Here is a 27355-nt window from a genome sequence, read left to right as displayed (position 1 = left end):
CACGCTGAGAGCAGTGCACTGACAGCTGACTGTAATCTGCATTCAGAGCGCTGTCACTTTTAATTGCAGATTTTCGTGTAAATGTTTGCAAAAAGCAAACCGTCCTCCCAGCACAGCAAACACGACTTTTCATTAATTTATCGCCACTTTGTGAAACACTGTGTAATCTGTTGCCATCATCATGCATTTGTTTACGACTGGCACCAGAATGGTGCCTGTCCAATCCTATAAAAAGTAATGTCTCACCCGTATAGTATTTATTGTCGCCCATATTTCTCTTTTCTGCCAGTGCTGCTTTCCTAGCTGTGAATTCATGTTGTTAACAAAACAGAGAGGCTTAAAGAAAAATCCAAACTGAAATCCTCTCTTGTCTGCCAGAACAATATATATTTCAGTCTTTTCTCATAAATTTTAAAGGCAGCTTTTGCTCGCAGGAAGGTGACTCAGTGTTGATCAGAGAGAAGCAGGGCAGTCCCACTGGTCAAAAAGGTGCTCTTACACCTATTAACCTCTCCTGTTTTACATGTGCTACTCAAAACACAGAGGGGAAATACATGGACTGTTGGCAGTCCCCATAGTCCAGTAAGGTCTTGTTTGGGTTAAGCTGTTTCAGGCCTGCAGTAGAGTTTCCTAGTTGATGTGCATGAACCCATTACCATGCTGGAGAAGTCCTTCCACTGTTCAGAAAGTGAGTTTCGTGCTTTATAAAAGCTCCTTAACATATGTTTGTTGTACCACAGATGCACCTGAATATATTAGAAAATATACACCAGAGAAGTCTTGACTTTATTCCCCCTGTATGTATAATAAAAAATATAATTTAAACTTGAAATCCTGCAACAGTTTCCCAGCTGACATGCATGAGCCCATTAACTAGATACCTGTGTCCATCTTTATGGCTGGAAAATGTATTTTGCAATATTCTCACTGAACACACATTGAGCTTGTCCTGCTTTACGAAAGCTCCTAAGCATACATTTTATTAAACCACAGAGTCCCCTGCAATTATTAAAAAATGTGCACTGGAAAAGTCTGGATTTTATACCCCCTGTAGATGTGGTAAAACATGACATTTAAACCAGCTGTCTAAGCCCTCCTCAGATCTTTGCAAAGGCATTTACTGTACGTGTGAGAAAACCCTCCTCTTAATTGTGATCCAGCAGAATCTTAATTCGCTTTTTAATCACACTATATCCACACACAATGCCAAGCCGTGGTGTCTGCCTGCTGCACATGAAGTAGCCGCTCTTATCAGCGGAAGCAGATGGAGAGCGTCCAAGTGAGAGGCTCAGTCTGGGTCCATGTATGTCATAAGTAAGAGGATGACCTTGGCTGAATCTCAACTGTAATTCAACCCAAAGTATCACACACTTTTCTGCCCTTTTCTGTCTCTCTGTATGTGTCTGTCTTTGTGCCTCACACACATACACTAACTGCCTTGCTCCTACACATTCCTGTACGCAGCTTTACAGCTGGAGACAATATACACTCCTCCACACTATCACTTCATCAAAAAAAAAGCCATTTGTAAGAGTCAGAGAGGCGCAGAGGCAGTTTGAAAAGCCTGTACAAGCAACCATTTAGAAACTGAGTCATTTGTAGCATTCACCACAGTCGGAATAAAGTATTTTCTTCAAGGTTAAAATGTTACCTTATAGTTATTATCAGAAACGGGCTCAGTAAACTACACAGCCAGTGAAGTTTAAGTACCATTTTTCACACCTTAATAGATCTCACAGCTCATAAATCAGCCCTACACTTGGTATTTAACTCAAGTAACTTAAATCCTCAAAGTCGTTGATCATGTGCAGTTTCTTTAGGGTCTGTGTGATTGTCCTGGCTTTGCTGCACTCACTGGACACAGTAAACAGACAGTGGAAAGTGATATCAGTGTATTCTTTAGAAATAAATCTTTAGAGCTTTACAAGGAGATATATTTTGGACCATAGCTCAGTGACACTGGGAGGAAGAGTGCTTTAGGACCTTAAGTGAAAGTGCCTTGAGGTTTGACTTGTGTAATCAGCTAAATCCAACCCATCATGTTGTATTTGTTGCCACTGTAGTTTTTCCTCTCTCTCTCTCTCTCTCTCTCTCTCTCTCTCTCTCTCTCTCTCTGTGTGTGTGTGTGTGTGTGCCTATGGCTGTGTGCTGCAACGGTCAATCCCCTCTGTTGACCTGAGGAGGCTGCAGACTCTCGTGTGCCTCCTTTGATACACACAAAGTAACCAGGTGGTTTTTCCTGTTACATAATGCCTGTAGAGGTTTACTAATTCTCAGTATAACAGGAGTGCTTACTAAGTAGAGCAGACATTATTTCAGACATATCAGGCATTAATATATTAAAGAGTTTGTACTGTGGGAAATAGTTCAACAAGTTAAATTGTTATAAATATTTAGGAACTACACAAAAGAGTACTGTAAATGTTACATAATTATCTACTGAAGCGCTCATGTTTGCCTGCTTACCTTTGTTATCTGTGAAGTTAGAGATATTGTCAACACAGCTGCATGACACTCGATAAAATGCTGTTTGAACAGGAAAGATTTTAAGTGCCAAACATGATATATCTAAATCTTACTCAATAAGGGTTTTCATTATGAAGGGAAACACCAGTTAGGTAAGCATAATTCAATATTTTCCACTCAATCTGAGCTGTATAACCACTACTGGAGGACACATATTTCTGTATGAATATATAAAATGAAAATTATGCAGTTTACAGTTTGTCCCTAGACATTTATTTTTATAAATTTGAGGACTATAGGGGTTAGTGGTTTTGGCCTGCTTAAGCTAAACCGCAGCCCCAAAATCCTGCTTACATAGTTATTAAGCATGTTTGAATGTAGTTCCTTTACCCATTTCACTGCTAACCTGCCATAGCAACCTTCTGTCCTCTCCTTCTGACATTTTAAAGTAATTACAAAACGTTGTTGATGGGTTGACAAGAGCTGACCCCAATTAGGGATTTTTGCTAGTCAGCTATTAGCTGTCAGTGCAAGGAGCTAGCATCTGCTGTTTGTAGCATGTTTGCATATTAATTGAAATGATTATTTTTGGAGGTATAATATAAAAGATAGATTTAAGCAAAACTATTAACATTGAGCTACATTATAGAGAAATATAAAACTGTAATATTAAACCTTAAGCAAGTGCGCACACACCAGCTGCCTGTCATTCACAATATTGTAACGTCGTAACTTGTTTAATCTCTTCGGAACTGTTAAACTTCAACAGCGTTAACTGGAAACTTAATTAATTATACTTGAGGGGTCTGGGGAAGAAAGAGCATGGGAAAACTTATGCTGTGCGTCGTGATGCCTTTAATGACTCTTCATCAACCTAGGACAACAACACATCAAACTCATGTGACACCTTCGCTTCAACTCAAAACCATATCACCCTGAGCATCCTTAAAGAGGCAGTGCAATATATGAAATAGAAGTCTTTCGAATTTCATTAAAGAAATCAATGATACAAATAAGATTAGAATCAAATAAGGACTATTTGGTGACACTTAGACCAAAATAAATCTCATCTTACAATACTAACAGCTAGAGTTGTGCTTACTCTGAAGTTGCTGACTCTGAAGGTGCTGTCAGAAAATGTAGTAATACTATTCAACCCAGTCACACCACCATCCCAAACCTGGCTCTGTCAACTTTACTAAAGCTTGCTTAGATACCAACTAGCATGATGAAGTCAACACTGATGTTAGCTGTCTGTTAGCCTTCTTTCCTGCTTTGGTACAGTACATATAAGAAAACTGAAAAGGGTTGTCACTGTGTTTGTATTTGTATTTGTATTTTATTACTACCTGATCTATTTGCTACTGTAAAGGCTAATCAATCTCCATCACGTCAGTCTTTGAGAGGAAACATAAATATTCTTAATCAAACACCACTCTGCTAGCTGTTTTAGAGGCACTTTATGTGCAGAACTTTATGTGCAACGTTTTATAATGAATTTGCAAAAGGCAGATGCAAAACATTGAACATCCCACCATTGTCATAAATTGGAAAATGCATTGTGTTTTGAAAGTGGGCAGAGCAACTTACCTCACAACATCTTTTCTTCCACTGTCCACACAGTTATAACCCAGTTTTTCCGTACAGGGATTTGGTGTGTTGGTATAATGAGGGTTTTCAAATCAAACATTACTGTCCTTTTTATATTCCACATTCTGTATTTCTTAAATCAGCACTGTGAAATGGTTCTTTTCTGAATAATTTGCGTCGACTGAAAACTAAACCCCATATAATTACTTGACCTTCTATCTGTTGTTTTAAGGGTTCCGCCCTCACATGTGCTGCATGATACATTTCTGGTAATGAACTATTTTTCATTCACATACACACACTATCTGGATGATTACTATTCCACATTATTGTGGGAAAAGCCCCCCTCATTCATTTGGGTATATAATGCAAATGAGACTCAGATCAAGTCTTGTTAGAGATTTTAAGTGGAAACCTGAAAATGGTAATTGTCCACTTGAGAACGGCCTTGTGGACTCAGCTGAAATGTGGAGCAGATGGGCCAAGTGAGGTCATCACTGTTGGGATGAAGTACTCCATCTTGTAAGCATGGCCTTTATAAAATGCTGGAAAACAGTTGTGGACTTAATTTAAATTTGTTTTTTTCATTGTGTAGTCTGGGGAAAATGTCAGTGTTACTAAGAAAAAAGTGGATGCCAATGCAAAGAGAATCATCCTTGCCTTGAAATGTCACACAGCTTCCTATTAGCAGAGAAATGTGTCCTCCATTGACCTTTTACGTATAATTTGTAAGCCCGACATGTAAGGGGGGATAGTGGGCTATTTTTTCCACAATACTCAAGGTTTCTGTGAATTTAAATAAGTGTCATCTCTCTCATTGACTGTCCTCACTCTGTCACTCTTTTTCATTCACCCATCCAAACCAACTATCACTTCCTATGCCTTCCTATTTCAATTCAGGAACTCCCCTATTACTTTTGTTTATCTTTAGTGGCAAACTCCTTTTTTTTTCAATACAATCATATTTGTCTCTTAATACTTCAAGACTGTTTTAATGAGCTCTCAGAAGGTCTACTTCCCCTGCTAGCCCCTGGCTATGTTCAGCTATGTGCAAGCAGACCCAGACTATATAAGGCATGAACACTTCCCTACACATGAAGACATGCCATTCTTCCCTTTGACAGATATTATCCAGCGGGGAATGGTGGCTGAAACACTCGAGTAGATCCTTGATTAAAACATGTTGAATAAATAAAGCATAAAGCAAGATTTTAACAGTAATCCAGATCAGCAACATGAGCGTTTTGGCAGTGACATTTATGAAAATAAATATTAATTAGTTGATGACTAAAGACCCTTGAAAGGTAAAAGGTATATTTTCTGGAGAAGGTAACCTTTTTGGGTAAAAATTACTGATCTAATTATTGTTTTCATTCCCGTCTGTGTAACCCTTACTCCATTTTTTTTATGTTAAAGTGAGCAAGCTATAGGTGCTCCTCTTCCATATTTGGACACATTATCTTTAACTAATTCTTTCCTGTCCTCTCCTTCTCCCTCTGCCCTCTTGATCCCTGACTCCCTCACAGACGCTATGATCCTGCAAGAGGAGGATAATCGTGCACCCCCAGTAGACAGCATGGACACCAAAAGGCACATCGCTGAAAGGTGACCTCCAGACACTTCACCTCCCCAAAACTTGTGGTGAGTTAAGCTTCAGAGAATCCATTGTAATCTTGCATAATGGCGAGTGGGGGGCTATAAAACACAAGACATCATCCAGTGTGTTTCTCTCAGGCTTTTATCACCACTGCCTTTGAGAAAAGAAAAAAGTCCAATGTGGATTTATTTTCTGCCTTTCTGAAGCATTGATTGGCTCATTCATGCCTATGAGTTGCCAATTTCCTCTTTGACCTCAATGGCAAAACCTCTTCAAGGAAAAAAAAATAAAATCTTTACCTCTTAATTAAGGGTAAGGCTTTTTCATAATGAGTTACGTATATGATGATATTTGATCTGAGAAATCCTCAATAGGTTCAGTAAGACTCTGTATAAAGCACCTGTTCATTCCTAGTCTGTGTGTGTGTGTGTGTGTGTGTGTGTGTGTGTGTGTGTGTGTGCGTGTGCGTGTGTGTGTGTGTGTGTGTGTGCATGTGTGTGTGTGTGTTTGCAAGTGACAAAGAAAAGTTGATAGATCAGTAATTGTCTTCTGGCATGCTTAGATTAAATAACAAGACATCTAACCTGTACCTTTTTGATGTCCACTTTGATGGCTTATCCAATACTTTACTACTTACATACACCATAATACTGAATACTTTCTAACTACCATACCCTGTCATAAATGAGGCAGAAGTCACAACTTTTAACACTTTTGCTTTTATCACTACCTTTTACGGTTTACTTTGGAGCGATCAGCAACTTAGAAATGCTCTCACCAGCCCTTTTGCAGTTGCCTTGATTGCAGGACAGGATCTTGCTCCACTTTTCCCTGCCATCAGAGATGGTTGTGGCCCAGTAAGTAGCTCCTCAGGCTGCTCTCACCTCTTTGCCTGTCATTATTTCCTGACTCTCAAGACCAGCCTGAGATGGAAACTAACATTTTTTCCCAATTTAGAATGCAAACAGAAGCTAACATTTTTGCCACAGTGTCAATGGGCAGAGATGAAGTGCACCCGCAGATTATTTTTGATATGTTTTGCAATCAGCTTGTGCTTTGCGTTGCTTTTGCTGTTGAGAATTAATCACTGTTGTTTTGACCAATCAGAATCAAGTTACAACACAGCTTGGGTAATAAATCGTGTTGTAATGTTTTTATATGCGAACACTGTAGCAGGTAGCAAGCAGGAGTCTGTTAGTATTGGTATAGAAACTCTTTTCTGCTGCAGGTTATTGAACAGTTGACCTTTCCTCAGTCACACCCCTGCTCACTCTTCACTATGATAACAGTTAAGCAAGTGGCAGAACCTCCATTTACTTCCCTTTTCTCATCATGCTAAGCTGCTTATTCCTTTGTGTTGGGCTTCTTAATGTTTAAAGGGGTTTTGAGGGGTGGCACAGGTTGCCGGTTCGATTCCTGGCCGGTCGACCATTTCCTGCATGTCTTCGCCCGCTCTCTACTCCCCACATTTCCTGTCTCTCTTCAGCTGTACTATCAAATAAAGGCAAAAAGGCCAAAAATATATTTAAAAAGGGGTTTTGAAGAGGACAAAAATATGTGATGGCAGACCTTTAAAGGCAACACTCAGCCCCCAGGTGGAAGGTGCAGTATTTATTCTATTCCCTGAAAACAAAAGGAAAGACTATGTTTTTTAAAACTGAATTTTGAAGTGCATGATGCTAGTTTCAAAAAGTCAGGCAATATAACATGAGGCTGACAGAAAGGACTATAGTGCCAGCAGCAATGTTGATTGAAAGTCTTGTCAGCTTAAGCTTCTGTGCAAAGAATCTGTGGATCACTGTGTTTTTAGTGAGATTAGAGTGACTTTGCCTCAGTATGAAACTTCTTTCTTTGTGTACAATTTGGAACCATGAATATGTTTTTCATTTCAATACTCAAGTCCTTATACTGCCTGACCACCAGAGAGAATTGAGTAATGTATTGTTGCACCCTTCCTAATTGGAATGGTAATGTAATATGCTTTGTAGCAACAGCAACAGATGCTTTATTTGAGCATAATTTAATAATCAAGACACCGACAGGTATAATTTCATATCATGGTTAATATGATCAACGCAACAATAAACATCCAGTCAGAGTCTTCTTCTTCTTTTCATGTCATGAGTTTGCTAAAGAGTGTCTGAGCAGGCTACCATACCACACAGACTAAGAAAAATCGACACTCAATGTGAATCAGTTACATATTTAGTTTACTTAGTTTTATTTGTAGTTTCAATTATAGGGCATGGAGTGAGCAGGAGCAATATTAGTTCTGTGTAGCTATAAATAAATTCAGATCCAAATCCCTCTGTATACATGGTTAGCTACAGCCATGGGGGTTCAGTGAGGCCCTGATTTGGGGCAAACTGGCCCTTTAGTTGGTTTGTGTTTTCTGGCAGCAGAATGGTTTATGTAGCACGGATTCAAACTAAACAGCGATGTCCAAGTTAATGTTAATTTGGGCACATGTCATTGGGTGGCATATTGATGATTTTTAACAGTCTTTGGGCAAATCTTAAGAACAGTGACACATAGGAAAAAAATATCCGAGGCTTTGGCTTGTTTTTCGGATCAGTGCAATGTTGTGGAATATCACCAGACTGACTTGCTGATTTATTTATTTTCAATCGGACACATAAAAATAAACTTTGTGTTCCAACCATGAAAGCACATGAAAATGTTTGATTTTCATGCATACTCCAAGCTGTTTGTTATTAGAATTAGCAAAGGTCTATATAGGGGCAGAAGTCCTCAGTTGTGGGCTCAAACCATCTGTAACTTATTACCCGTGGAAACTAATTAATAGCACACATGAGACGGAATGAGATGAGATGAACAAACATCATTGCAACAACAACCTAGGTACCAAGACACCAATTCTACTACAACTACTACTTATGTAAGCCACCCAGTGAAACAGAGAGCATGGGGTGTAATGGTAGCTGTGCAGCACTGAGAACAGCATTTGTGTGGTTTGATTGAAACAAGTGGTTTGAATTCAAATAAGCACCCTAGATATGTCACTGGAGAAGTATTAGCACCACAGGCGGTGAACAGGCTGCTTCTCAGCCACTGAAATAGATATGGGAGTTAGATCCAGAAGTGGAGAGGCAGGGACTTTGAATTGCCACTTGTGACCTAGCAGCAGACAGGTCTTGTATTTCTTTGATTTGCTCTCATGTGTGCCAAAAAAGGGAACCTTGCAGTTTTTTTCAAAGGCTGTTTCAAGGTGGTTAAAGCAGAGCGAGAAAACAAGATGAAAAGTAAATGTAGTTAAGTGTTTTATATTTTGTAAGTGTGACTTATCACTTCTTTCTTTATTAGCTAATTACTTAAGTGTGTAAAAGGATTTTCCATTCAGATAAGTCTGTTTTTTATTAACGGAAATCAAATATCCTGATGATAATTTGTAAAACAGGCAATGGCATTTTACGCTGGTGACATTTTTGGAGCCAGAGTTGGCATAGTCGAGATCAGCAGGTGGGGCCACTGTATTGATGTCATGAACAGGTTTTTGAGTCATTTTGAGACAGACAGGAGTTGCAGAAAATTTGGTGACTCTTTAGCCTTATCGCTTCTCTACAAATCTGATGCACACAGCACCACAGGGGATTCGTTTGTCAACAGAGCTGTCAATCTTGGCGTTAAAAATCAGTATGAAACAAAATAGCTTTAATGACAGAAACCATGTTTGAGAAAAATTGACTTTGATTTGATTCTGTAGTTTGACCTATGTCCCATCTTTTGACATAGAGGAGGTGGGGTTTATGACTTGCACAGAAGCCAGTCATAAGGAGGTGCTCCAAATGTTCACATATTTTGTTCTCACTTTTTGGATGCTGTGTTGTTGTCCAACTTTTTAGAGTCAATGCAACAGATATACTGTATAGCAGAGTTTATGTGGCAGTATACTTTATGTATGGTTCATCTTCCTGCAAAGCTCGTTTGTGTTTAAAAATATATATAACCTTCAACTACTCTGAAAAATTTGCAGTAGCTTTTTGCGAGAGTGCCCCTTTATGAAAATGCACAGAAGAGATGATTGATACCAGGATTGCATCCATTTGAGAGTAGAGAACCTCAGGCAGTAATCAATGCAATCTTTGTAAGTGAACACAAATAAACATTCAAATCAAGCAAACACCAGAAAAACATCTTTTTTCATTAGCTGGCTTGACACTGTGCTTATTTGTCACGGAAGAAATGGTGCAAATGTACAGTGTAAGTGCTGTTTCTCCACTCAAAGTTCAGTGGGTGGACAGTCTCCCTGCATATCTGTGAGTGCGGGTACAACAGTGAGGATTGTTAAAAGCACTCGAGCATTGGATGGTATTCAGTCAGTGTGCATTTAATTTGGCTTTGTGGTAACAGCAGGCACAGTCGTGGTTATACAAGAGATATGGACTGGCACATTTGAGAGTGTGAGTGTAGGAAGGCACAGAAAAAGCCTTTTTGTCACCTCATTTCTTAGCATATGATTACCTGTTGAAAGTAATGTGCTCATCCCACATTTGTTCTGTCTTATCTTTTTTCACCTACCGTTAGATTTTATTGAATATTGAACATGTTTAGAGGCAGATTGTTGTTGGGTAGACTGATATTGAAAAAGAAATGGGGCAGGAGGGGCAGGAGGGTGCTGGATATGTATATCTGTATAACCTGCTCACCGTTGGCCGGCCTATGTCTCTGAACACGATCCAGCCAATAGCTCAGCAATTGTTGGTCGCCCTGGACGCCCTGAAGGGTCTAGGTATCCTGCACACCAACATTAAACCAGATAATGTCATGCTGGTCAGCCAGAACCTGCTGAAGCTGATTAACTTCAATTAAGCAGGTCCCGTCTCCAGACTCCAGCGTGGGCAGATGTGTCAGCCATGTGGATACAGAGTTCCAGAAGTTTCCCTCGGCCTGCCTTTCACCGAAGCTATCAATGTCTGGGGACTGGGCTGTCTTCTGGCCTTCCTTTACCTGGCTGACAACCCTTTCCACGGCCACTGTGAATGATGATGAAGTCTATGGTTGAACTTTTGGGCTAGCCGGAGGACTACCTGCTCAACGCTGGAGGATACACCCGCTTCTTTTTTACAAAGAAGAATGAAGAAACTGACCGTCCAACATGGAGGCTGCTGAAGCCCGAGGAATACCAAATGATGAATGGCATCCGACCTCAGGAGTATGAGAGCAACATCAAGACGCTCTGGCTTATATCTACCCAGTGGACAACACTGCAGAGCTTGAGGACAGGTTAGCTTTTGGACCTTTTTGTTGCATCTTGATTGGGCTATGGGGATCTCTCCCCATCAAGCTCTGCAGCACACCTTCATCACCATGTCCCACCTGAAATTATGGAAACACCTCTGAATCCTGCAGTCATCTGATGAGGCTGAGCCTTCAGACTCCTCTAAGGAGGCATCAGTGTCTGGGTCTTCTGACCGAGCATTATCACCCTGCAGGAGATTCAGCATCCTGGTCCGAGTCTGCTGGAGCCCCAACTAAAGCCTCCTCAGATGAAGTATCAATATCTGGATCATCTGAAGGAGGAATACCATCCTGGATGTTCATTGAAGAAGAAGTTGACCCGTTTCCTGATGGAGTGGAACAAACTGGCTCAGCCCCTCCTCCCTCGACCTCCTCCAGCCACACCAACAAAGTGATGAAGGGGATTTTCAAGTTCTTCAGGAGAGTCAAGACAGCCTTCTGTTGTTGCTGTCGAGTGGAGGATGATTAAATGTGTACTATTTGTGCTGACGTTATTCTGCTGTGCCAACACAGGTCAGTACTTCTATTGTTCTATGTTAAATAAATGTGTATAAACTTAAGGCTGATTTATACTTCTGCGTCGCCCCTACGCAGCAGGGGCTGACGCGGACATGAGCCCCACATACTTCTGCATCGATGTGTCCGTGTCGCGCAGCAATTCTCCTCCGAAACGCTTGAGGGCAGTGTGGTCTCTCTGATAGCCGGTCGCCTGCTTCCGGTCCTGCTACAATCTCTGTTTACTTTTCCACATCGATTCAGAGTGTATTATGTTAATCTACAGCTGATACATGTTGCTGTTTATCATACAGACATGATTACATGAAGAATAGAGAGGAGGAGATGAAATACACGGCCGATGTGTGGCCGATGTCCGGGATCCCGGAAGTGCTGTGAATGCGGGAAAGACAAAGCCATCGAGCGGACCAATCACAGAGCTTGCGGTCCGCGTCGGCTCTACGCGTAGTTACATTTTGGAGGAGGTGCACGTCAGCTACGTGCGTAGGCCTCTGCGTAGGTACGGGAGCTACGCGGACCTACGGCGTAGGCTACTCTGTCGATTCGACGCAGAAGTATAAATCAGCCTTTATACAGACCTCATTTCTCACTGCAAAGGTAACTGAAAAATAATGGTATATATAAATCAGAAAACAGGACTTGATTTTTGTAATCATTAACACAAAATGTTCAAACCCTGGTTAATCCTTTAGTTCTTTCGACCAGTGTTCTCGGGTTCGAAAGAAACCATGCTAAAGTGCCCTCTTGGATTCCACTGTAGTAGATACAGCATCACAAATGTCCTTTCTCTGGATGCCCCTCAAATGTATGAAATGTAAATAAAGTGCCCTCTGGATGCACTTCTATTGAACTTGATGTTGAAAAATACCCTCCTGTTGGCCTTACAGTCAATAAAAGTTTTAAAAAGTGCCCTCAGGGTTTCTCTTAATTGGATTTAATGAACAAAGGTTCCCTTTGGATAGCCCAGTGAATTCAATGTAAAACAAAAGTTCCCTCTCTATGACTTTTATTAAGTAAATAATGTAGAATAAGTACCCTATAAATGCCCATATGGTTTATTATGTTGTGTTTTTTATGTAATATAATAAATAAAATGGAAATATATAAATAGCTTTGTGTTTTCCTTTCATAACTCAATTTTCCCCACAATTGTTCACAAAAATATCCACCAGGATGCAGGAATGAAGTGTTAGATACTCAGTTTTTTCTAGGGGAAGACCCCCTGACTCCTGTTACTGCTGCATCAATACATTTAAACTCATACTAAACTGTGAGCACCAAGGGTTTGAAAGGAGGTGCCCTTTTTTTTTGGTTTTCACCCCTGCCCCTCAAACAGCCTGAATACGCCACTGTCTTGTAATAAATACTTGTTGAATTTATCTTAACAATAACAATAGCTAATCAACAAATCTATTGCTTTGACAAAAGAAACGGGTAAGAAATCTGTTTTCTGTGGCGGTTGCAGGCCCCGATAAACTCAATAATTTCTTTCTGCACCCCAGAGGGATTACCAAGCTTACCCATGAGCACTCTGCCTGTGCAATCACTGCACATCAACTATAATATGCATCCAATCTCCATCATTAAATGTCTGCTATATCTTGTCTCTTCCCAATCATGCATGTCAAAATGGAATTTGAGTGTTTAGCAGAACAAAAGATTCGTGATGATAGTGTTTTGCATTTAATATTTCAAATATTACAGATATGAAATTTACCATTTGGTATTCAGCTGCAGTTCTGGGTGCTCATATTTGCAATTACAGGCTAATCCTCGAATAAGTGAAGAAATCTCTGATCTAGCAAGTCCATGAAAATACACATGAAGGCACAGACACTTACAGAAACCATACTCTGCTGAAGTCTTTGAGTCTGCATTGGTTTTTAATGAGACTATAGCAGGACTAAGTGTTTCAGAAAAAACACAATGTTTGTTTTCCTCCTCCTTAAAAAATCCTCAGCTGTGCTCAATGAGTATCTCACTCCTCATTAATAGTTTTTTCAATTAAAGCTAAAAGTGTGGAAGCAGTTGTAACAGATGTTCTTTTTCTAGGAATTCACAGACCGTGTTTCTTCAGACCCAATCGTAAGGCAAGTAAATTAGTTCATAGTGTTTCATGAGTCCCGAAGTCCAATCTACTGTTAAATATAACTTAAAAAAGCTCATCTCATTGTACTAAATAATGCATGCTAAAATTAGTATAACTGTGGTGTGATTTCTACACTTTGTTTCAACCTTTCTCTGTCCCCACACATATCTCCACCTACACAAAACTTATTCATTGTGCAAAATTCTTCAATAAGAATAGTCTAACAGATATTCTGTGTACTGCCTTAAGGTCCAGTATTGCTTTGCATTGCATAATATATTTAAAGTGGAGTGTCTGCGGGGACAGGAAGGTTTGGATTGTCCTTAGCACTGAATATCAAGTGTAGTTTTTTAAACAAATGCAGCCCTTCAGAAGCACAGCGCTGCAAAAATGTTGCTGAAATAATTGCAGTGTGACTTTTTCACCTTTCTCCATCTTTCTCCATCTTTCTTCTTGTCCATTTTATTTAAAGAGTATCTTTCAAGTAGTTAAAATGGGTTTTAATGAGCAACTGGTGTGATTTAGATCAGCCTCTGAAAAAACATTTTTCAGTGATTATTCAGAAAGATATTTCTCGTGGACCTCTCAGTGATATTATTGAGTGGCTTCAGTTGTTGATATAATGCTGAAAGAAAACCAACAGTCTGGTGATCACTTACATCTCCAGCATTCCTGGAATTGCACAAATTTGTTTCAAGGATTACTGCATGTTTATTATTATATTCTCAAAGTCTTCCAGGCTGAAGTCTTTCATCTTAAGATTGGCCTATGAACGTCAATGAAATATGAATAATATCTGTTATTGAACCACTTTAAATACTCTGTCTTGACCTAAGTTTGCTTTGTGCTTTAAAAAATACTTATGTGATATTTTGTGTCACAAAACTCCGTCAAACCTAACCACAAATACTGCATAGCATTGTAAATCTATGTGTAACATTCATGGCAGAATCCTCCTGTGTAGAGTACAGGTTCTTTTCCTGCCTCTTCTTTACAGTGTAGAGCTGTTTATGTATGTATGAACTTATGTAGTAGTTGCTTTAGGGGACAGTGGTGAACTTCACAAACATGAGGGTGCTGAGGCAGAGTGGCCCCAAGGGTATGAGGTGAAGCCTCTGGGGACAGACTGAGGAAGTCATGGGTGTGTGGAAAGGAACCACAGCTGCAAGGCTACAGACTCACAGCTGTGACAATGTTACTGATGTCTCCTTTTATTCTGGAGTCAGAGTAAAGCAGCGCTGCATGACGTGACATGCTGTAAAGTTTTCTCTAGTGATTATTTTGTTAAAATGAAACTTTTAAAATATGATGTAACATGTATTTTCTATATATTAAAGTAAAACAGTATTTTTGCTAAATACATCCACTGTCTTGCTATTCTCCATGGCTCTCCAGTGTTTTCTTGCCCTCTCTCACTCAGCCACTGAGCTTCAGGGTGGGTGATTGCACATATTATGTCGCCTGTAATGAGTCTAATTTGGTCTCCCGCCATATTGCACAACCCTTTAGCCAAGTCCCTGTCCTGCAATTTACCATCTCATCCACAGACAGCTTTGTCCAGAGGCAGCTTTGGCTCAATTTGCTGCCTCTTTCCGTCAATATGTTTGCTCCACAGCAATCTTCCTATCCTGAGATTGAGTTTATCCTTCTGCAAAATGCTTGCCCTGTGCTCAGCACTAATCTTCAGTGCCTTTGGTGTACCTGTTCGAAAATGTCCGCAATTTACGGGCCTTCCAGGTGCTTGATAGAGACACTTTTATTTTCTAAGTGCTTTCTAATTCAAAGCAATACAACTAACTTTTTTGATTATTCTCCTGCTGCCCAAATCAACTTTTAAGAGAACACCTTTATTTCAGTAATTACGTATAAGCTATGGTAGATAAACTTGGTACCCTCAAATGCCCTTTAACTGTCTTTGCACCCTTTAATTTATTTAGGCTTACTTTTCCAAGTGAGTTTTGGCCAAGACAGCAGCATTAAAGTTTCACAAAATAAACAAGACAAACAAGATTCATCTTTTTTTATTTATACCTCTCAGGTGCAGTTAAAAAAATTAGAATATTGTGAAAAACTTAAATATCTTCCATCATTTTGTGCAGAAAGTGAAAATGTGATATTCTAGACTCATTACATCTAAATTAAGATGTTCCAAGCATTCTTCTGTTCTAATGTGGATAATTATGACCTAAAGCTCAAAAACCTAATTGAAATATTTTATTTTGAGTTTGAGTAAATTACTATTCAATCAGAATAAATACTGTGTATCTCTTTGGTTTAGCTCAGTACATGCAACCAGCATCATGGGGAAGACTGTCGACTTGACAGTTGTCCGGAAGATGAAAATTCGCATCCTCCACAGGGAGGGTAAGCCACAGAAGGTCATTGTTGAAAAGGCCGGTTATTGGCGGAGTGCTGTATTGAAGCGTATTACTGAAAGGGGGACTGAAAGAGGAAAAATGTGTTTGGAAAAGGTGCAGAGGCCACAGGGTTGACCACAGCCTTAAAGGATTGCCAAGAAAAGTCGGTTCACGACCTTGGGAGAGTGGACTGAGGCTGGTAGTGCATCAAGAGACATGGACCAAAGAAAAAAATAGCTGGACTGGTACTCAGTGGTCTGAAGTCCTCATTGCAGATAAAAGTAATTGTGCATCACATATGGAATTCAAGGTTTGGAGGAAGAGCTGAGAGGTACAGAATCCGAGCTGTTGGTGTTGGTTCACCATGTTTCATCAAGTCCAAAGTCAACGCAGCCATCTACCAGGAGATTTTAGAGCACTTCCAGCATTTCCATCTGAAGACAAGCTATATGGAGATACTAATTTCACTTTACAGCAGGACGATGCACCTGCCCACAGTGCCAAAACCAACCAACGACAACCAGCTTACCTCACCTGAACCTCATTAAGAATCTATGAGATATTTGTCAAGAGGTGGATACGAAACACCTTATTGCCTCCATACCACACTTCTGTCATGCAGTAGTTTGTGGTTAAGGAGCCCCAACGAAGTATTGAGTAAATAAATGAAAGTAATTTTCAGAAGTTGGACTTTTCTGTATTTTAAATCCCTTTTTTTATTGATCTTAGGAAATATTCTAATGATTTGAGACTCAGAATTTCTTATTACTGTCACGACACAGACAGGAGAAGGACTCAAGCGCGGCACCAGTAGTCGTTTATGCAAAAATCGTGGTCTTTATTTCGGAAAAAAGGTCGTCACCAGGTGTCAGAGGATCAGGCAGAGGTACAAAAACGGCAGGCAGAGGGGTCAAAACGAGGAATCGGAACTGGTCGATACACAGGAGTTGATACGAAGACTAATTGCTGGAACACTACGAACGTAAGTTGATCTGGCACCGAGTGAGAGGACACAAAGAAAATATATAGTGGCAGGGAGTGCAGATAACCAGACACAGGTGAAACACATTAGGGAGGGGCCAGGTGATCACACAGGAGGGAAACAGGACGGGAACTGAAAAAGAGGGAGAGACAGATTAACATAAAACAGGAAACAAGACCAGAATTACACAATAGGGAACATGACAGACAACCATGACAGTACCCCCCCCCTAAGGGCCGTCACCGGACGGCCCAGGATCCTCAGGGTGGCGTCGGAGGAAGTCAGTGACCAGGTCCGGGTCCATAATGTTACTCGAGGAGACCCAGGAGCGCTCTTCAGGTCCGTAACCCTCCCAATCCACCAGGTACTGAAACCCCCGGCCTCGACGTCTGCGGGCAAGCAGTCTTTTAACTGTGTAAACTGGGCCTCCATCGATCACCCGGGGAGGAGGTGGAGGCTTGGAGGCTGGGACGAGGGGACTGGTCTTGACTGGTTTGATTCTGCTCACATGGAAGGTGGGGTGAATCCTCATGGGGCGAGGAAGCCTCAGTCGGACGGCCGCCGGATTCACCACCTTTGAGACCGGGAACGGGCCTATAAAGCGCGGGGCCAGCTTTCTGCATTCCGTCCGGAGAGGAAGGTCCCGAGCAGAGAGCCAGACCCTCTGGCCTGGCCGGTACGTTGGTGCAGGGGTTCTTCGGCGGTCCGCGGCCCTCTTGTATGTGGCAGACGACCGCAGCAGGGTCTGACGGGCTCGGAGCCAGGAATGCCGGCAACGTCGAACCATGGCCAGGGCTGAGGGAACACTAACCTCCTTTTCCAGGGCTGGGAACAGAGGGGGTTGGTATCCAAAAACACACTGGAAGGGGGACAGACCGGTAGAGGAACAAGGTAATGTGTTGTGTGCGTACTCAATCCATACCAGGTTATTCATCCAGGATGAGGGCCGATGAGAGACGAGGCACCTCAATCCCGTCTCCAGTTCTTGGTTAAGCCGTTCCGTCTGGCCGTTGGATTGGGGGTGGTACCCAGACGTCAGGCTAACTTTGGCCCCCAGTAATTTGCAGAATGCCCGCCAGAACTGCGACACGAATTGAGGTCCCCGATCAGACAGCACATTCCTGGGGAAACCATACACACGAAAGACATGGTGCAGCATGGCCTCTGCCGTCTCTTTGGCCGAGGGCAACTTGGGCAATGGAATGAACTTAACCATTTTGGAGAATCTGTCAACAACAGTCAGAATGGTTGTATTACCTCGAGACTCCGGCAGGCCTGTGACAAAGTCCACAGAGATGTCGGACCATGGTCGATGTGGGATAGGAAGGGGATGTAACAGCCCAGCGGAGGAGGTACGGGCGGTCTTATTCCTAGCACAGACAGGGCACGCATCAACAAACTCCTGAGCAGTCTTAATCATGTTAGGCCACCAGAACCTCTGGCCGGCCACGAACACTGTACGCCTCGCCCCTAGGTGGCAGGAAAGGTTAGACGAATGGGCCCAGTCCAGCACCTTTCCTCGGAGCTCAGGGGGCACGAACAGGCGGTTGGGCGGAGTGCTAGCCGGTGTCTCAGTCTGGTTGATGGCCCTTTTGACAACCGCTTCAATACCCCAGGTCACTGCACCCAGGAAACATGAGGAGGAGAGGATGGGCTCGGCAGTCTTTGGGGGGGCCTCACAGGTGAACAGACGTGACAATGCATCGGGTTTCCCATTCTTGGAGCCAGGGCGATATGACAGAGAAAAATTAAATCTAGTAAAGAACAAGGCCCACCTTGCCTGACGGGAGTTGAGTCTCTTAGCCGTCCTCAGGTACTCCAGGTTCTTGTGATCGGTGAAGACCAAGAAGGACTGCTCTGCCCCCTCCAACCAATGGCGCCACTCCTCCAGTGCCACTTTTATGGCCAGCAGCTCCCGGTCCCCAATGCCATAGTTGCACTCTGCAGGTGACAGTTTCTTGGAGAGATAGGCACAGGGATGCAACTTGTTGTCTATGACTGACCTTTGAGAGAGTACCGCTCCAACGCCTAGATCCGAGGCATCCACTTCCACCACAAACTGGAGCTTGGGATCCGGGAGCACAAGGACCGGGGCTGAAGTGAAGGCCATCTTCAGTTGTACGAATGAACGCTCCGCCGCTACAGACCAGGAGAAGGGGGCTTGAGGGGAAGTTAGAGCATGAAGTGGGGCCGCCACAGAGCCAAAGTTCCGTATGAAGCGGCGATAAAAATTAGCAAACCCCAGGAATTTCTGCACATCCTTTCGGCTGGCCGGTGTCGGCCAGCTCACTACTGCACTAACCTTCTCTGGGTCCATACTGATCTTCCCCTCCGTCACAATCAAACCCAAAAAGGAGACAGTGGAGGCGTGGAACTCACACTTCTCCGCTTTCACGAAGAGTTGATTCTCCAGCAGTCGGGTGAGTACCTTTCGGACGTGGGTGATGTGTGTGGCTTCATCGGGTGAAAAAATTAGGATGTCGTCTAAGTAGACAAAAACAAAGTTGTTCAACATGTCTCTCAAAACATCATTAACAAAGGACTGGAACACTGCAGGAGCGTTAGTGAGGCCAAACGGCATGACAAGATACTCATAGTGGCCGTTGGGTGTATTAAAAGCAGTCTTCCATTCATCCCCTTCACGGATCCGGACCAAATGGTAAGCATTGCGTAGGTCTAACTTGGTGAATATTGTCGCCCCCTGCAGGCGATCGAAACCGGAGGCCATCAGTGGCAGTGGGTATCTGTTCTTAACCGTAATGTCATTAAGCCCCCGGTAATCAATGCAGGGGCGCAAGGACTTATCTTTCTTCTCCACAAAGAAGAATCCAGCTCCAGCTGGAGAAGAGGATGGACGGATGATACCGGCGGCGAGCGATGACTTGATGTAATTGTCCATAGTAGTCATTTCCGGAGAGGAGAGAGAGAAGAGGCGCCCCTTGGGTGGGGCCGTGCCGGGCAGCAGATCAATCCCACAGTCGTATGGGCGGTGAGGAGGGAGAGAGGTTGCCTTTGCCTTGTTAAAGACTTCCTTGAGATTATGGTAAGAAAAGGGGACCTTGGCTAAGTCGGGGTAATCTGGGTCAGAAACAGAGTCAGTAGTTAGGGGGCACCTAACACCTGGTTGGGAGTCAGCCGGGAAACAACGACCCTTGCACTCCTCACTCCACTGAGTGACAGCACCTGAGGACCAGTGCACGTGAGGGTTGTGTTTACAAAGCCAGGGGTGTCCGAGGATGAGCGGATGCAGAGGGGCCTGATAAAGGTAGAAATGCATCTCTTCTGAATGAGAGTCTGGAAAGGTGAGTCTGATAGGAGGGGTGTAGTGGGTCACCCTACAGATCAAGTGTCCGTCAAGGGCATTAGCCTCTAAAGGTTTAGGAAGGGGCAAAGGGGTGATCGCGAGCTTCTCTGCCAACCTAGTGTCCATGAGGTTAGCGTCTGCTCCAGAGTCAATTAGGGCTTGGTGGCTGAGGGAGAGAGACCGAAATGTGAGAGAGACAGGGGTAAGGTTACGGGGTGAGGTAGATGTGACGACAGTCTGACTCACCATTAAGTTTCTCCTCCCTCCCGCTCCACTTCTCCGGAGCGGACACAGGACCAGGAGATGTCCTGCTCCACCACAGTAGAGGCAAAGTCCCTCTCTTAACCGCCGCTGCCGCTCTTCAGGAGAAAGGCCCGTTCTCCCCAGCTGCATAGGCTCGTCCTGGCCAGCAGATGGCACGCTTGGAACAGCAGAAGGGGAAGGACGGCGCCATGAGCTCGAGGGCGCCCACTCGGGGCGGAGCGAGAGTGGTGCGGAGGGCTTAGGGAATCTTCCCCTTTCTCTCTCTCGTTCCAGCAGGCGTTTGTCTATCTTGTTGGAGAGAGCAATCACCGCTTCTAACTCGCTAGGAATGTCTAATGGAGTTAACAAGTCTTTCATAGGGTCATTCAGTCCAACTAAAAAGGCATCAATGAGGGCAGCCTGATTCCATCCACTGTCCGCAGCGAGAGTGCGAAACTCAATGGCGTAGTCCGACACGCGCCGTTTGCCTTGGCGTAGTGCCACCAGAGCACGTGAAGCCTCACGTCCCGGGGTGGAGGTCTGGAAGACCTGGATGAGAGCCTCCCAGAATAGGGAAACCGAGTTGCAGATGGCGGAACGGCGACTCCACTCCCCTGTGGCCCACGCCTCCGCGCGCCCCGTCATATGAGAAATCATGAAGGCTACCCTCGCCCGCTCAGTGGGGAAAGAGTCACTCTGGAACTCGAAGTGTAACTCACACTGCATCAGAAACGGTCTGCAGTCCCCGGAGTCCCCCGAGAACCGCTCCGGAGCGGAGAGGTGAACCCGCGTCGGCGTCACCGGCGGAGAGAGAATGCGCATTCCAGTGGGCGCGGGGATCCCAGCGCTGCCGGTGCTGCTCGTGGTGGCGGCGCCCAGTGACATCCGCTGCAGCTGATCAACCAGCGCATCCATCCGCGCTCCCATCGTGGAGAGCAGATCCTCCTGGCGACCGGACATCTCCCGCATCTCCTGCTGGAGTAAGCCCAGCTGCTCCTCTTGCCGGGAGTTCCACTCACCCTGCGCGCCGAGCGCGGTGCATAGGGCGTCTTGGTCCGCTGAGTCCATGTCTGGCCAGATCAAACTGTCACGACACAGACAGGAGAAGGACTCAAGCGCGGCACCAGTAGTCGTTTATGCAAAAATCGTGGTCTTTATTTCGGAAAAAGGTCGTCACCAGGTGTCAGAGGATCAGGCAGAGGTACAAAAACGGCAGGCAGAGGGGTCAAAACGAGGAATCGGAACTGGTCGATACACAGGAGTTGATACGAAGACTAATTGCTGGAACACTACGAACGTAAGTTGATCTGGCACCGAGTGAGAGGACACAAAGAAAATATATAGTGGCAGGGAGTGCAGATAACCAGACACAGGTGAAACACATTAGGGAGGGGCCAGGTGATCACACAGGAGGGAAACAGGACGGGAACTGAAAAAGAGGGAGAGACAGATTAACATAAAACAGGAAACAAGACCAGAATTACACAATAGGGAACATGACAGACAACCATGACAATTACTATGAGCTACAGTAGGCCAAAATCATCAAGATATTCAAAATGGCTTTAAATATTTCACTTTACATGTCATGGATTTAGAACAAACTTTTTCATTATATTCAATTTTTTTTTAGCTGCACCTTTAAGTTTCGGGGGAGTTACGGACAAGTTCCAGGGCTTGTGGCGTAGCCAGTAGTTACCAATCAGGGACTTTTGTCCAAGACAACCTTTTCAGTGCAATGCCTTTGTTTGGATACTGAGTAGCAACTTGAGAATTGAGAATGGAGTTCGAGTAGGAAACTTTTCAGGTGGGTTGTCAGCTACACTCGCATGCATGTCTATTGACAGTGTTAAAAAAAGACTCTTCTTGTTTTACATTGCAGCCGATGGGTTTTGCCTCTTTTGCTCTTCATACACACTGTTTTTGGGCAGGGAAAGCTTGCCAGCTGACAATTAAAGTAGGACTACAAATAGAAATATGAATTCATCCCATACACAAAAATTTATTGTAAGTGAATAGAGACTGACTAATCTCTAATTATGTTAATGAGGTAATTCTATAACTATAAGATAGTTTTAAGTGTGCCCTCAGGTTCCACCTGCAACTTCAGTGTTGATCATTTTTTAATTTAAACAACAGAAGTCAAGGTAATGTTGGGATTATTTCATCAGTTTCTTTAAAATTAACTTGTGATAAAACCTTGGAAAGTTGTGTACTTCACTTTCCTGGAAAACATGTTGCACACCTACACATGTGCAGCAAACTTTCACAACTTTTTTCCACAACTCCTAACTCTTTCTCACTCTTTCCCTCCTTCCACAAAGAAGCTCTCGTGTTTTATTATCCCTCCTACTCCAGCTGCCAGAACACAGAGTCCCACACCTGCTGGAGACAGTGTCCAGATGTATCTCTCCAACTCTTCTCCTGTGGCATAAATATGTTTTTATGTGGTGGCTTTTCAATTCTCATTGCTCCTTCGTAAAACCTGCAGACATGTTATCCTGCCGGTATGTGGAGTGCGTTGGTGGAACGAGCACTGTAGTGTAACCTCTGGACTCTTTTGAAATATTGAATACATACAGTATCTCCTCTCTCAGGACGCAACAGGAATTTTAATGGATACCTGTCACACAGTGTCTTATTTGTATATAAAGGCTTTACAACTTTGAAAAGTGTATACACATCCTTCTATTCACACAACATAAAATATTTCTTGACTGGCAACATAACTTAGACGTGAAAAAGACTGTAAACTAAAAAAACTTCAGTTGGGATCTTAACATTATTTAGGTTCTTTATGTACCAGCTTCATTCAATTTAAGTGTAAACAACTCATTCCCAAAGCTTTACAGTCCCTGTGGACCTCACACAGACTTTGAAGAACAAGCAAGACACATGACAAAACCTCTGTTTAGATCTGCACACTCGAGTAAACACAGAGAACATGTTCTAAAACAGTCCATTTGAAAGTAAGAATGTAGTAAAGGTAGAAGAACCAATTACATTTTATTTGCACAGAATTACTTTATCTCACTGAATGTGTTCTTGCACTAAAAGTTATTGACTGCATCACTCTTTAGTAGTACAGACAATAAAGCAGCCGTTTTGAGACAGAAAACGTACCTGGCATTAAGTTATTGTTCCGCTTTACTTTGATTTCTGTGGCTCTGAATTACCCAGTCTCATCGCAGTGTGCGGTGGGAGTGTGATCATGCAGGGAGTATGTTTCTCTGACAAAACATTAATGTGACAGTATGCCCACATCCCTAAATCTGAGGGGAAATTGGCAACACAAGACAGGAGCTGTTGTTGAAAGTCCTGAAATTACATACAGACATTTATGATCCCCACTTTGGTTTATAGTCCAAATACCAGCAAAGCTAATTACGTTCTCAAAAGCTTAGCTCTACTCTGCGCTTATTGCTAATGAGAAATGTTGGCATGCTAAACTAAATGGATTAGCATAGGAGCTGCAACATTTTTTGCACTTTCATGTGAGTTTAATTTTTTCCCTGAGGGATCCTGTTTGGTCTCACAGAGCCACTTGTATGGCTGTAGCATTTAAGACTCGTTAATGGACATGTCACAATACTATCCTGAGGCAGTGTACAGTATACAGGAGTTCTAACCTGCTTTGTCTTAATACAAAACCAAACCCCTGTATATTACAGATGAACTAATGGAGAGCAGCAGGTCCAACATGTTTGAGCTGATGTATTTAAAGTTTTTTGTTCCATGATATCCATGCATCTTCATCAGTTTTCTGGCAAAAGACCAAAGAAGAAGAACCTCAAAGGAAAATGAGCCATTTTCAGCCAGGCATGTCTCCCAACTTTACAGATTTCCTCCAGCATCTTTCAAGTTACGAATGAACGAGTAACACATCAGATGTCAACATCAAAGAAGGGCAACACACTTTCTCGCTCTTGTCTCTGACCCACTGTCATACCAGTTTAGTTATTTGGTTTACACAACCTCTCAGGAATTTTTCCCTTTGCAAAGTTAATGATTGAAATCTGGGCATGCGTCATGATGTCGTGGTGATGCATCGTCAAAGTGTATCCGCTGAAGGTTGTATCTTAAGTCTATTTTTATGATGACATGTTTTAACAGCTTCCACATCCTCTGAACTGTAGAGAGAAGATGAATGATTGAGACTTCAACACAGGGTGCAAATTTTTTCCATTGGACAATTGTGACAAAGAGGCATACACTCAGGTGTTTTATTCTCAAAGGATTCAAAGTGCAACCAAACCACATACTGGAGACATCATGTCTTTGATATACAAGTCTGAGAGTCAAAGCTGGTAAAATATCTGTCATGTTGCAGCTTTGGACTCATCTTTTCTGTCATATTTCCTCAAATCCTGCTTCTTTTTTTTTTTTTTGCTGAAGCCACAACGGGCAATTCTTATTGAGCTAAACTGAGTCCTGAAGCAAAATGTGTTTCATCCTTATCTCCAAACACAGCTCTCTCTTTTCTTTTGTTTCCTGCCAAACTGTACCTTCCTAACTCTTCCTGGTTGTTCCCTCTCAGTCTCACACCTGCATCCTCCACAGGCTTCTCTTTTTCTTCCTCATATTCCCTTCATTTCTCTTTCACTGGGCCATTTATTATAGGCAGGGTGTCATGGAGAAGCCTGTACTGGTGTGATGTATTGTGGTGTAATTCACAGATTTGGCTTCTGTGTGATAAAGACCACTTATAGAACAAGGGGACATCTGTGCTGTGGACCTGTGCTGCTCTCAGCTGAAATGAACCATGTGTGTTCATAGAGAGGAAACAAAACAGGTTTAATTCCCATATTCCCTACACAGGAGGGGAAATAACATTGCTTAAACACTTTGCAGAAAGCCCATTTTTCCCATTTAGTTCAACATTTCAAGTTTTGTTATTTTCATGCTAGGGAAGCATCCAGTTCCTCATGTGCTCTCCTTTTATCTTTCATTCATACTCACCTCCTCACGCTAACGTTTGATTCGTTTCCAACTTTAGCTCCTCTTGGAACTGAACTCCCTTTCGTCTTTAGGGGTCAAGGTGTCGGAAGATCTGGATTGATGATTCTGGCTTTAATTAGTATAGCCTGTTTTAGTGATGTCAGCAATTCTTTACAGGCTATGCTAATCTGTGCCAGAATCAGCAATGCAATTGGGACGGAAGCATTTCTCCATGACGTACAAAAAGGTTGTATATTACACTGCTGTCAGTCCATGAATTTCTCTTTTGATGTATCACATGCTGTGAGTCAGTGCTTTGAAATATTACACAAGAAAAAAAATAGTTCATAAAAAAAAAAAAATGGAAGTTAATAAAGGTTGTGTGTTAGGTTGCAGGTCTGCAGACAAAAAACAATTTGTAATCACTGAGATGAAAAATGCCAGTGAAGAGACGCCTTATATGTCTTATGTGCTGCAATCAAGTGGCCTTTTCTGAGACATCCACAACTCGATGAGTGTAAATGTCAAAGGTTATGTCAGTCTCTCTTCCTCCCTTGTTTTCTCATTTCACCTTTTGATGTTGTGTAAGGAAGATCACTGGCATTGAGAAGCATGGACATCACTGGCTCTAGTCGCTGCTGCCATGTTCTTTTGCTGTTTTCCATTAACCTGCCATGTTAGAGGCGCCTAACCTGTTGACACTTAATTTAATAGTATGCCAGGTCTTTGAAAAAGCCATTGTCTCTGCAGGGGCTCATTTGACCCTTATGGTGATGAATGTATGATGCTGTGTTTTCTTCCTTATGCATAAGAAAATATTCTATATGAAAAGACTCTAAAGGATTGAACCAGCCTGATCAAAGTGGTAATCCTTAAAACATACTCCTGTCAAATCAAGCTTATTGTCCCGATCTTGGTTGTCATTTTTTTCCACTTTAGTTATTTGATGTATACACACTAACTGGTTCCCGATTTAGGCGTTTGCATTGTCAGAGGTGGTCTGCCATTCTCATTTAGATTCAGGTTAATACACATCCACAATGTCATGTTTGGTCAAAACAACAGAAATTCAGCTGATACTGTCTGATTATGGGTTCCAGTGTGATTGTGTTTACTGCTGGGTGTTGTCTTTTAATCATAGTTTGGGAGAATCCTGCTATCTGTCTAAACCATCAAAGTCTTTGCTGCTCAGTGACCATATTAAGCTAATGCTTAAGGAAACTAAGCAAACTTAACAACAGTATTGACCCACTAGTGGAGGCAGTTAACGCTAGCATACTTGTGCATGCATAACACAACAGTCACTGAGTTGTTGGATAAGCATTTGCTAGCTTATTAAGTAGTTAATTTGCTAGCAAATGCTGACGTTAGCTAAACTGTCAAGCTCCACAGTGTCCAGTGCTGTCAGGTGATTATTAGAAAGCTTGCAAACTGCTAGCAGGGTAATAATAATAATAATAATAATAATAATAATAATAATAATAATAATAATAATAATAATAATAACAATAATAGTAATAATAATAATAATAATAATAATAATATATTATATATATTATTATAGGCCTGTGATGATTCAAATACAGTATAAATCTTCCTGCTACACCGATTACTGATGGTGATAGAAATAATACCAGTCATGTCAATAACATTATTAAAGTTAAGCAGTGAAAATATAAGGCTTCGAAATGATACTGTAACACTATAGTTGCTACTTTGCAGAAGAAAACATGGGCCAAGTTAACTCAAAATTCAAGCTGCTGAGAAATCTTTATGTTGAATTTTGCAGCCCTTAATTTTAAGGACAAGTTAAGTATCTTATCTCTTAGCTAATTGTATCCTGTACTTGAGTTGTGTTCATAAACGAGAAAGAAACATCCTGCTGTCTTTTTACGATTATACAAATTGCACACAGTGAATCTTTTTGGAGGAAAAAATGAACAAATACACCTCTGGTCTGTGCCTGCAGTAAAATACTTTACCAGTACTTTGGTGTCAGGACATGAATTGTCAT

At 42.4% G+C, this 27355-nt stretch overlaps 1 protein-coding gene across 2 annotated transcripts in view; it reads left to right on the top strand.

Annotated features, from left to right (window-relative positions):
• Positions 1–27355, top strand: part of chrm3a (cholinergic receptor, muscarinic 3a) — a 140887-nt gene that overhangs the window by 59728 nt on the left and 53804 nt on the right. For both annotated transcript variants that reach the window (XM_034681074.1, XM_034681073.1), the window contains exon 2: positions 5583–5697. The gene's annotated coding sequence lies outside the window, so the exon portion shown is untranslated. The remainder of the gene's footprint in view (positions 1–5582; positions 5698–27355) is intronic.

The sequence above is a fragment of the Notolabrus celidotus genome, chromosome 4, assembly GCF_009762535.1.
Source record: "Notolabrus celidotus isolate fNotCel1 chromosome 4, fNotCel1.pri, whole genome shotgun sequence".
NCBI lineage: Eukaryota > Metazoa > Chordata > Actinopteri > Labriformes > Labridae > Notolabrus > Notolabrus celidotus.
This window is presented reverse-complemented; position numbering and strand designations above follow the sequence as displayed.